Raw genomic sequence first — 13,322 nt, forward strand, 5'->3', positions numbered from 1 at the left:
AAAAATATAAAAATATGTTGCATTTGCATTTAGGACTTAATTTTATATTTTTCAGATTAATTAGCAAATTAGTTGTTTTATAAGAAATGGAAAATCACAAAAAATAACTCATTTTTGCATCTCTTGATTTTAGCTTTGAATTTTGGTAATTTTTTCTTTAATTTGGTTTTTAATTATCTGTGATAATTATTATTTAGAATTAATTAGTATTTTTGATAGGTTTAATTTGGTTTTATTATTTAACTTAGGATTTTATTTTTAATTTTGAAAAAAAAGAGGAATTAAAAAGAGAAATGAAAAAAAAGGAAAGAGAAGGAATTCTTGCTGGGATGTTTAGTTAACTCTCCATCAGGCCCAAATCATTTCCCCTCCCATACCCGTCCAAACTGGCCCACGACCCGTCCCCAGAACCCGGTCTTTCCCCCCAACAATCCAAAACGACCCCATTTTTAACAGACCAAATCAGGACCGTTGATCTCTGTTGATCTAACGGTCCGGAACTGGGGTTTGTTTCATATAAATATGTCCGAACCTTTCACCCCCCCCCCCCCTTCGTCTCATCTCTCTCAGAGACTCTAACCTCTAACCCTAGCGCCGCCCTCCAACTCTCTCCACCATCTCCGCCGGCAGCGGGCTCCAAACCACCCCGAATTCGTACCATGCAACCCCCAAGCACTTTTAAATCCTATCCCTACCCCTATTTCCCAAAAACCTCAACGGAATTCCCCCAATTCCAAATCTAAAAAGGTCGAACCCTAGATTGTTCTGTATTTCTAAATTCGCGCAGAATTCCGGCTCGCTTTGGCCTATAATCTACGTTAGTCGATTGCTCTTAACAAGAGCAATCGAGTAGCATTGGTTTTAGTTCACTCCGAGAACACCGGATTTTGGCGAACTCATCGGATTCCGGCCAGTCCTCGACTACCTTCACGCTTATCGAGTTGTCTCAATTGGTCCAGTAATTTCGGCATAATTGGTACTTTCCCCTCTTTGTTTTTGTTTTCTCATAACCCTATTCATTATAGCATTTTTCTAGTCTTTTTCTTTTGCTTCATTATTTTGTCTTGTCTTCTTTAATGGTGGATTTCATTTTAGTTTAGTAGTTAGGTTTGGTTTAATCGTAAAGTTTTGAATTATTGTTATTTTCTTTTTCTGAATCTGTTCATTCTTTGGTAGTTTGGTTTCTCGTATTAATTGTGGTTCTCGCTGACCCAGTTAAGAGACCTATTCATTTGGGGTCTTGGGTTAACTTGACCCAAGTTGGCACTCTGAATGTAAAATACAGAAGTGTTGAAGGGTAATTTAGGGATTTGGGTAAGGGAATCTAACTTAACTGAATAGGAAACTTCTAGGAAGCTGAGTATTGGGACTAATGTGTTAATTGGATTTCTAAACTAAGGTCTTCTAAGCTAAAATGAAAATTTCAGAAGGTGCAAAGGGCAAACCTGATTTCCTTTGTGCTGCCCTAGTAGCTTGTCTATAAAGGCATCGTGACATGACATTCAAAAAAAAGGAAGAGATAAAAAAGACCCCTGGAAAACGAAAACGGCTACACTCTGAATTCCTGGCACTTTTCTGGTTGAAAACTACTAAATTGTTGCTGGTTTTGGTTTTCTGATCCTGATTGCTTAGTTAAAATTACTGAAAAGTTCCATAGTTGTGCATCTGGGTGGAAAATGGATTGAATTTAAGTATAGAAGTTTGATTCGAGTTGTTTGGAGTTGGTTTGAAGTCTGGGTTTGGTTTCAGCTGGTTAGGCACTGTTATATTGCTGTTGGTACTGCTCTGCTGTTGCTGATCTCTCAATTTCCTATTTCTTTTGCTTTTCAGGTATCTCTTTAGCCCATGAACAACGAGTGACTGTTGAACATGTAACTCAAGTGAAATTTTGATTGAATGCAAGCTGCATTTGAATTTATTTTCCCTATTTTTCTTGTTGCTTCAATATTCTGTAGTTAGATCTTGAATTACGAATGTCAGTTAGGCCTTCTCTTTTATTATTTGCATATTCTGAATCCATGTGTGAGAATAAGATGTTCTGAATCTTTGAATCTGGGTTTGTAATGATAAATGAACTATGGACTCTGGCTATTTAGTTTTCTTTTTCATAAGTTCGAGTGTGTGTTGGGTAAAGGAGCTGTTAAGGTTCTGCAATAGGAGTTCAATTTGATGCTTTGGGTTGTAGACCTTTGTTCAGTTTCTGCTGAAGATCAGTGTTGTTTTAGCTTTGATGTCCATTTGAATTCATTAAAACGCTAAGTATAGGCTTGTACGTTTGTATTGATTTACTCAGATTCTGTTTTGTAAGCATGTTCATTTTTGAGCTTAAGGTCTAGATTCATGTTTATTTACTGGGTCACCCCATAGGTTTTCATTTATCAGTCATGTATTGAGTAAAGGTTTAAGTAAACTTGGAGTTTTATAATTGTCTCTTGAAGCTAGTTGAAAATTGATTTCCAGCATGATGACCAAATGATTGCTTGATTTGGGAATTTTTGTTCAGAATGTTTATCTGATTGTCCCATGTTCGAACAATTAAAATCTGGAAGCCAAGTGTAGTTTATTCGCATGTCTCATGGGCCCAGATTCGAATTGGCCTTGCTTTGTGATAGTTTGATTCAAATGAATGTCAACCGCAATGCTTTCTTCCTTTTCTTTTACATTAAATTAGTTTAGGATCTCTATGATGACATATTTTCCTTTGAATGATCCACAGTTCTCATATTTGGGCCCAGATTTGAGTTGTCCCAGTTAAGTCCTCTAGGCTTCCCCTTTACACTCCCGACCTTGGGCTGTCCCTCTAGCCCAGCTCCTTTTAAAGGAGGTTCTGGCATTCAAACCTGTGACAAGTCTGAATTCGTTTACTCGAGCCTACTTGTAGATAACGCATCACGTATGTGTGGACTGGAGCAATGTGAATGGAATATCACCTGGTTGAAGTTCATTTCGCTTTTAAATTGATCGTGACCTCAGTGTAGTTTGGGGCGAGCTATATTAAATAAGTTACAATTTATGACCCTCACGAGTTAACTTAGAAACCTTTGGTTAGAATAAATCGAGGTGTTCCGTGCCGAACAAAATCTCAATTGCATGGCCCTCGTTTAATTAATCTGCTTTATCCTTAGAAATCGAGGCGTGCCATTTAGCGAATCTTCCATGGCCCTCGCAAAGTTGCAAACGCGTAGTTGCTTTAGCCGCGTTATTTTAATAATTTACCTTCCTAATCTCGGGTGCGCATTTATGTGACCCAAATCTGATTCTCAACAACGTTAGATAAAATATGTCGAGGACCGCGGGTGCATTTATGTGACGTGGTTCTAGACGTGTTTTAAATAACGTTGAAATCTTCCTAAAAATATTTAAATTAATAGCAGGTTCAAAATTAAAAATATACCATAGGCTAAAACATGTATTAAAATCAGATAATAGGCAAGTAATAACAGTTGAGCGACCGTGCTAGAACCATGGAATTCGGGATTGCCTAACACCTTCTCCTGAGTTAATAGAATTCCTTACCCGGATTTTTGGTTCGCGGACTGTAAAACAGAGTCAATCTTTTCCTCGATTCGGGATTTGAACCGGTGACTTGGGACACCATAAAATATCCCAAGTGGCGACTTTGAATTTTTGGTAATAATTAATCCCGTTTCGATTGTCGCTTTAATTGGAAAAACTCCTTTATTATACCCTTCCCGGGGTGTAGTAATAAAGGAGGTGTGACAATGGTTTCATCCGGCTATGAGGATGATGCCTCTAGACAATGAAGCCTTTGGACAAGTTGGCGATATTTTAGCCCATGAGATGCAATAATATGATGCTAAAATCAACAATACAAGGCTTAGTCTTGTAAGGTTAAGGGCAGAGCTTAGCCCTAAAGAGGAGCAAATAGATAGTGCTAGAGATACATTGCTTAGTCTCGGCAAATAGAAGCGATGACTGACCTTATGCAAATAGGAGGCAGAGCTTAGCCTCATGCAAGATTCGGGACAGGGTTTAGTCCCATGCAGATGAAAGGCAGAGCTTAGCCTTATGCAGATATGGAGGCAGGGCTTAGCCTCATGTAGGATTCGGGACAGGGCTTAATCCCATGCAAATAGAAGGCAGAGATTAGCCTTATGCAGATATGGAGGCAGGGCTTAGCCTCATCCAGATATAGAGGCAGGGCTTAGCCTCATGCAGATGGAGACAGAGCTTAGTCTCATGCAAGATTCGGGACAGGGCTTAGTCCCATGCAAATGGAAGGCAGTGCTTTGCCTTATGCAAAATGGAGGCAGGGCTTAGCCTCATGCAAATGGAGACAGAGCTTAGTCTCATGCAAGATTCGGGACGGGGCTTAGTCCCATGCAAATGGAAGGTAGTGCTTAGCCTTTTGTAAAACGGAGGCAAGGCTTAGCCTCATACAGATGGAGACAGAGCTTAGTCTCATGTGAGATTCGGGACAGGGCTTAGTCCCATGCAAATGGAAGGCAGTGCTTAGCCTTATGCAAAATGGAGGCAGGGCTTAGCCTCATGCAGATGGAGACAGAGCTTAGTCTCATGCAAGATTCGGGACAGGGCTTAGTCCCATGCAAATGGAAGGCAGAGCTTAGCCTTATGCAAAATAGAGGCAGGGCTTAGCCTCATGCAGATGGAGACAGAGCTTAGTCTCATGCAAGGTTCGGGACAGGGCTTAGTCCCATGCAGATGGAAGGCGGTGCTTAGCCTTATGCAGATATAGAGGCAGGGCTTAGCCTCATGCAGGGTTTGGGACAGGGCTTAGTCCCATGCAAAATAGAATAAATAGCAGGTGATAGCATAGTTTTCTTAGCTGGTAATAGATTTCAGTATCACGGTTGTTATGAAGATTGTGACTTGGAGGCATGTATATTCTTCGCTCCTGCATCCAAAGAAAATCGTGAGTTCTGTAAAGGGGGAGGTCTGTTCGTGCCTCCGTCGGCTTGCTTTGCTTAGTCCGAAGATCCTGTTCAAATCATTGGTGTAACGTTGGCTAAACAGAGTCATTTTACAAGCCAGCATGCATAGTTTTCAAAGACGTAATAAAAATATATTATTTTAGAAATTGGTTAGATGAACCAGTGACTGTGACACGATCCGAGACATTGCAACCTCTCCTGCTATAGAATATTAAGGGTCCTCCTCAAAATTCTTCCCCAGTTAGATGGACACGTCTGACTGCTGCACATGCTGTGATCGGTTGAAATTGCTTCGGAATTTTGAGGGTCCTCCTCAAAATTCTGCCCCAGTTTCTGATTGTGGGGAAAAAATAGGATTTTTACTGAATTGTGACCGAACCCACAAGGCTGCCTACGTATCCCCTCTTAAACGGGAATCAGGTCGAGCGTAGTTCAATTTACATCATTTTGTGAAAACATAAATAGTTACACATAGTATCGTTTGACTGCATCTGAGTTGATCAGTTTTGGCCAGACTTCTCCGTCCATTTCTGCAAGTATGAAGGCTCCTCCTGTCAATACTCTGTGAACCATATAAGGGCCTTGCCAGTTGGGAGAGAATTTCCCTTTGGCTTTATCCTGATGCGGAAAGATCTTCTTCAACACCAGCTGCCTCGGTGTGAACTGTCTCTGCTTGACTCTTTTGTTGAAGGCTCTGGACATTCTGTTCTGATAGAGTTTCCCATGACACACTGCAATCATCCTTTTTCCGTCTATGAGGGCTAGCTGCTCATAACGGCTCCTTATCCATTCTGCGTCACTGAGCTCAGCTTCTTGTATGATTCTCAAAGAAGGAATCTCCACTTCAGCAGGAATAACAGCTTCAGTACCATACACCAGTAAGTAGGGAGTTGCCCCGGTTGATGTGCGGACTGTGGTACGGTATCCCAATAAAGCGAATGGCAGCTTCTCGTGCCATTGTTTGTGATTTTCTACCATCTTTCTCAGTATCTTCTTGATATTCTTGTTAGCGGCTTCTACAGCTCCATTCATCTGAGGTCTATAGGCTGTGGAATTCTTGTGCTTGAATTTTGAAAGTCTCACACATGGTCTTCATCAGATCACTGTTGAGATTGGAGGCATTGTCAGAGATAACTGATTCGGGGACCACGAACCGACAAACAATTCGATCGCGGACAAAATCTGCTATGACCTTCTTAGTTACCGCCTTGTAAGATGCTGCTTCGACCCATTTGGTGAAATAATCAATAGCTACCAAGATGAACCGATTCCCATTTGAGGCGGTGGGCTCGATTGGACCAGTGATATCCATTCCCAGGCGGCGAATGGCCAAGGTGAGCTTGTTGCATTGAGCTCATTTGCAGCACTTTTATCATATCGGCATGTACTTGACATTGGTAGCATTTTCGGATACTGGACGCAATCTGTATCCATGGTCATCCAGAAATAACCGGCTCTAAGTATCTTTTTGGCTAAGACGAAGCCATTCATATGCGGGCCGCAGGTCCCAGCATGTATCTCCTCAAGTAGCTTAGAAGCTTCTTTTGCGTCGACACACCTTAGCAATCCCAAATCAGGAGTTCTTCTGTACAAGGTTCCTCTGCTGTGGAAGAAATGTTGGACAACCTCCGAAGTGTACGTTTCTGAGTATGATTTGCCTGCTTCGGATATTCTCCTTTTGTCAAATATTCTTTGATGTCGTGAAACCAAGGCTTCCCGTCAACATGGGCACAATATGTCGGTTGGCTGTGGATCCTTACTGGGATAGGATCGGTGAAGTTCTTGTCGGGATCCTGTATCATGGATAACAAAGTGGCCAATGCATCGACAAACTCGTACTGAATCCTGGGAACATGTCGAAACTCTATCTTCGTGAACCTCTTTCTCAATTCCTGCACATGGTGCAGATATGGCAATATCTTGGAATTCTTGGTGGCTCATTCTCCTTGTACCCGGTGCACAAGCAAATCTTAATCACCGATTACCAGCAGCTCCTGAATATTCATGTCGATGGCCATGTTGAGCCCTAGTATGCAGGCTTCATACTCTGCCATGTTGTTGGTGCAGGAAAATCTATGTTTAGCAGATACCGGATAATGTTGGCCAGTTTCCGATACCAAGACGGCTCCAATGCCGACTCCCTTGAAATTTGCTGCTCCATCAAAGAACACTCTCCAACCGTCGTAGGACTCAGCAATATCTTCTCCTATGAATAGCACCTCTTCATCGGGAAAATACATTTTTAGGGGTTCATATTCTCCTTCCACAGGGTTCTCAGCAAGATGATCTGCCAGTGCCTGTCCCTTCACTGCTTGCTGAGTCACATAAAAAATGTCGAACTCGCTTAATAGGATTTGCAACTTAGCCAGCTTGCTAGTGGTCATGGGTTTCTGAAAGATATATTTCAAGGGATCCATCCTTGATATGAGGTATGTTGTGTAGGCACGCTATCCAGGTTAAAGCGTAGTAGGTACGGTCCAATAGAGAGTACCGCGCTTCATATGGAGTGAACTTCTTACTCAGGTAATAGATAGCTTGTTCCTTTCTCCCTGTCTCGTCGTGCTGCCCCAGAACGCAGCCGAAGGCTCCATCTAGCACTGCAAGGTAGAATAGCAAGGGTCTACCTGGATCTGGCGGGACCAAGACTGATGGTGTTGAAAAGTACTCCTTGATCTTGTCGAAAGCCTTTTGACAATCTTCGGTCCAACCAGTTGCAGCATCTTTCTTCAACATCTTGAAAATCGGCTCACATATAACTGTGGACTGGGCTATGAACTGGCTGATGTAGTTTAGCCGTCCTAGGAGACTCATTACATCTTTCTTACTCCTCGGCGGTGGCAGCTCTTGGATGGCTTTTACTTTTGACGGATCCAATTCTATCCCTCGGCGGCTGACGATGAACCCAAGTAACTTTTTGGCAAGAACCCCGAATGCACATTTTGCGGGGTTTAGTTTCAGGATGTATTTCCGCAGTCTGTCGGAAAACTTCCTTCAAATCGGCTATATGATCTGTGGCTTTCTTGGATTTGATGATGACGTCGTCCACATATACCTCGATCTCTTTATGTATCATGTCATGAAAAATGGTAGTCATAGCCCTCATGTAGGTGGTCCCAGTATTCTTTAGACCGAATGGCATCATCTTATAACAGTATACTCCCCATGGTGTAATGAAAGCCGTTTTCTCAGCGTCCTCTTCGTCCATCCAGATCTGATGGTACCGGCAAAACAATCCACAAACGACTGGAGTTCATGCTTGTCACAATTGTCGATTAGGATGTGTATGTTTGGAAGTGGGAAATCATCCTTTGGGCTGGCCCTGTTGAGATCTCGATAATCAACACAAACCCTGACCTTCCCATCCTTCTTTGGAACTGGCACGATGTTGGCTAGCCATGTTGGGTATTCAACCACCCTAAAGACCTTGGCCTTGATTTGCTTAGTAACCTCCTCCTTGATTTTCAGACTCATGTCAGGCTTGAATTTCTTGAGTTTTCGCTTCACTGGAGGACACGTTGGGTTTGTGGGCAACTCGTGAGCCACAACGGATGTACTTAACCCGGTCATATCATCATATGATCATGCAAAGATGTCCTCATACCCTTTCAAGAACTGTGTGTACTCTTTTTTCTGATGGCGACAAGTGGATACCGATGCGGGTTTCCTTGACAGTTTCAGAATCTCCCAAGTTGATTATCTCTATTTCGTCCAGGTTGAACTTAGGCTTGTTCTCAAAGTATTCTACTTCTATGACAATTTCCTCAGGTATGACAACTTCTTTTTCCGAATCAATATCCTTTTGTTGCGTCGTCTCATTACATGTCACAGTTGTTGGTTCATCGAGACAGGAAATGGTAATGCTGTATAGATAAAGATATGAGTGAAAAATGGTAATAATAAATATTGATTCATTGAAGCATAAGAGAAATTTTCAATAATTTAAACAACGTTTTCGGAACATTGGAAATATTATTTAAAACGAAATGCCAAAAGGGGAAATCATTTTTCTTAGAAAATAAACAAAACAATGATGTTCAGCCTTGCTACCCCGGGACTCGTTGGGCCCTGGATGGTCTGACAGTCCAATTCTTGAGGAATGATCCTTTCCCCGCAGCTCGGATAGTAGGGCCTTCCTCTTCTTCCTCCTCAATAATTACACAACAGTCCATGTCCTCATCCTCCAAGAACAAGTTCCTTAAGGCTGCCAGTTCGTTTTCCTCCTCTGATCCCCATATGATGTCGGTCTGTTGGAAGGTCTGACTCAACTACGGTATAGGCTGCTCCAATGGATAGTACGGACCACGCCATGGTGGTGACCAGTTTCTGTACTCTTGCCAAGTGTGTCGGTATCCCAGGCCAAAATTAGTGCCATGACGCTTCGGTTGTATTGGCTTGGAAATGCCCTAATGATTTTTGCCAAGACCTTTGTCACGCTCATACCCTCTCTAGTTCATCATGCTTGCTATCTTTCTATCCCACCACTTATCTTTGTCGATTGTATTGACCCGCTCGATATGATGATAAGTTTCTCCACCTAGCTTTCTCTTATTCTCGGCCATCAGAATAGTCTGACGGGTGTAAATGGGGTTTCTCCCATCTCCACGGATAATCACCTCCTGATGGTTCCACTCAAACTTCACTGCCTGATGCAAAGTTGATGCCACAGCCCCAGCGGCGTGTATCCATGGTCATCCCAACAACAGAATGTAGGATGTAGATATGTCCAGCACCTGAAACTCGACATCAAACCACGTAGGCCCCATCTGCAAACAGAGATTAATATCCCCGATGGTAGCTCTCTGAGACCCATCAAATGCCTTCACGTTCATGGTCTGTTCTCGTATCTCGTATAGGCCTTTGGCCAACCTCTTCAGTGTTGTCAATGGGAAAATAGTGAGATTGGATCCTCCATCGATCAGGACACTGGTAATGAAGTAGTCTTTGTATTGCACTGTGAAATGCAGTGCCTTATTGTGACTCAAACCCTTAGGCGGTAACTCATCCTCGTGGAAAGTGATTTTGTGACTTTTCAGTACCTGTCCCACCATGCTAGCCATTTCTCCGCTTGTGATGTTATTGGGCACATATGCTTCGTCCAATACTTTTATCAGAGCGTTCCTGTGTGTTTCTGAATTCTGCAGCAGCGAAAAGATAGATATCTTAGCAGGAGTCTTTTTCAGATGATCGGTGACTGAATACTCCCTTGCTTGTACTTTCCTCCAGAGGTCATCTGGACCTGTTTCCATAATGGGAGGTCAGTTAGAGGCATGTTTGCTGGGCTCTCCCAAATGCTCGGGTGTGTAGACCCTTCCAATCCTAGTCATCCCTTGTGCAGCACCAGATTCTCCCATTTTGGTTTTCCCTTTTCTTCTACCTTAACTTAAAATGGGACTGATGTTGTTACCTCGACCTCTACTGGCAGCTGTATCTGCACTATTATGGGATTGAGTGTGACTGCGCGCTTCTTGGGGTCGTCACCCTCTTTGATAAGTCCAATTGATCGCTCCAGATCCTATTCTTCATCCATTTCTATCACATTGACACCTTCACCCCTGTGATCTGGGAGGGGGTTATTGCGGACATTAGGTGTAGCCTCCTTCGCCTGCATGATCTTGTGTCAATCAAAGTCCGGATTTTGTCCTTCAATGTGCGGCACTCGTCGATAGTGTTCCCTTTCATGCCCGAATGGTATGCACAAGTCTTATTTGGGTTATCCCATTGGGATGAGTTCTCTGTGGCCACAACAGGGATAGGAGTGACGTAACCAGTAGCCTTCAACCTTTCATATAGCTGGTCGATGGGTCACCAATGGTAGTGTATTGTTTGGGTGGTCAGCGGTCAAAATTAGGTCGTGGTCTTGGGTAGTTTTGACGAGTTGGAGGTGACTGAAAATGAGATGGTTGGGAATTATAGGTGTGATAGGCAGTGGCTGGTTGGGAATATCTAGGGGATGAGGATTGATATGTACGTGGAGGTGACGGTTGATATGTGGGTGGAGGTTATTGTTGATAGGTGGGTGGAGGTGCTTGATATGCAAGTGGGGAGGTTTGATATACGAATGGAGTTTTGGGTCCTTGGGCGACCATTACTGCTCCCACGTCCTTCTTCTTAGATATACCCATAGTGGCATGCAATGCCTCAAAGTTTGTTACCATCCCGCTCTTGATGCCTTCTTCCATCTTTTCACCAAGTTTGATGATATTAGAGAACATATGGTTTTCAATAACCATCAACCTTTCATAGTATTGCGGATCCTATGTTCTGACAAAGAACTTGTTCATCTGTTCCTCGTCCTGTGTTGGCATGACTTTGGCCGCTTCTGACCTCCAACGAGTAGCATACTCGCGGAAGGTCTCGATGGGCTTCTTCTTGAGGTTCTGAATGTAGAAGACATCTAGTGCATTCTCTGTGTTGAACCTGAATCGGTACATGAAATCAGACGCCATACTCACCCAGTTGGACCATTTCTTAGGATCCTGGCTGATGTACCAGGACAAGGCATCTCCCGTAAGACTCCTCATAAAAAGCTTCATCCGGATCTTTTCATTCCAACCCCGACAAGCTTGTCACAATAGGCCCTTAGATGAACCCTGGGATCACCTGTACCATCAAACATCTTGAACTTGGGAGGTTTATAACCATCTGGCAGTTCTACATTTGGCTGTATGCATAGGTCTTCATTAGTTCAGACCTTCTATCCCCTTGCCTCCTTCTACGTCTTAAACACGGCTAGTCAACTTCTTGAGCTCCTCGGCTAGGTTCTTAGTGAGCATGTCTTTCTCAACAGATTCCCATGCACAAGAGATGGGTTGAGTGGAGTGAGGTAGGGCCTCCACATATATAGAGTTGTCTTGGTGACCTGGAGTTTGAGTATAGTGGTGATCATTGGTGGAACTCTAGGGTTTAGGAATAACTGGTGGAGTATTTTCTGGAGTGTGGTAGGTGTTTGGCTGGTACTGTGGTGGGATAGTTTGATTTTGTGGTGGAGTTGTATAATGGCGAGGTACGGGAGGATTTTGTGGGCGCTTGTTAGGTGTGTTTTGAGGTGGTGCGGGGTTCTGAGTGTTTGGATGACTGATGTCTGGGACGTTGAGTGAGAAGGATAGGTTTTCCACATTCCGGACATGCTCAAACTCACCCTGGAGTTCCAGTATTTTCTGTTTGAGTCGTGAAACTACATCATTTGGGGCCTGAGTACCCCTACCATCAGAAGTTTCTGCATGTTCAACCTGTGTGTTGTTTTCCTTTCTGGTGCCGTTCAAATCTTCCATTTTTGCTTTTCCCTTGCCTTCTAGTGGACTAGGAGGAGGAGAAGGTGGAGGGCCCCTGGATCTTGTATGATAAGCTGATGATGCCAGTATGCATGAACCAACCTTTGGGGAATGGGAATAATCAAAAGAAAGAAAGAAAACCAAAAGGTAGCCAAGTAAGTAATAATTCTGAAAAGAGTACTTGCAGTATTTAAACATATATTGCGGAAAGATGAAATTCGTGTCCAAATTTGGGAGCCTCGTTATGTCCGAGGTAGGCCTAGCAACAAGTTGATTTGGAGAACTTAGATGTCAATAAATGCCTTATTTCATTAATATAAAAATAGACGAATCCCAAAATGACACTAAGATAATAAAGGTAAGTCACTATTGGCACTTGGCCATATTACATTTGGGAAAGCAAATAAATCTAGCCTACTTGGTCCAGAAAAACCATCCCCATACTCGATCTTTCTAACTCCATCAACCAGGTTCCCCAACTCTCGCAGACCCAGCAGCAGATAGGCTCTAGCCAGATGTCCTCCCTCGTTTCCTTCAGCATTCTAGCAATCGTTGATCCTCTCTATTATTTTACCTTCTAGCTCCACCAAGCCTCGCTCCAGATATTCCAACCTTCTGTTGGAGGTGATAGCCATTTCCTTCCATTCTTGGATCAGCCTCATATTTGTCTCATGTATTTCCCGATGATCATTCTCGGAGTCATGAACCCTCTTGCGTAGTCTATTGTATTTGACTTGGGCCTCGACATCTTCGTCTATGATCCTGCTTCCCCGACCGGTTCCTGGCTTTGCTATCCCATCTAGGTTATCTTCTAACCATGTCGGGTAGAAAGGTGCACACCTAGCGTGATACCTGTCTGGCTCAATGGTGTTTTTCTCCACAATGATCTTGTAGTGCCAAATATGTTGAGCTTGGCACCTGTAAGGGATGTCGTCGTCTTGAAAGTCTGCTCTGAAGTGGCTCATCTTTGCAACCCTTGGTACGACCTGCTTCCTGCCCGCTTGCCTCATAACCCGGATGGAAACAAAAGGGTGTATCCCTCTCAACCAATCAAAACTAAGTGAGGAGCGTCTCTGGACCTAATGATGAACTCGTCAGTTGGGAACCATTCAAACATCCACTGTACTTGCTCCTCGAT

The sequence above is a fragment of the Nicotiana attenuata genome, unplaced genomic scaffold, assembly GCF_001879085.1.
Source record: "Nicotiana attenuata strain UT unplaced genomic scaffold, NIATTr2, whole genome shotgun sequence".
Classification (NCBI taxonomy): Eukaryota; Viridiplantae; Streptophyta; class Magnoliopsida; order Solanales; family Solanaceae; genus Nicotiana; species Nicotiana attenuata.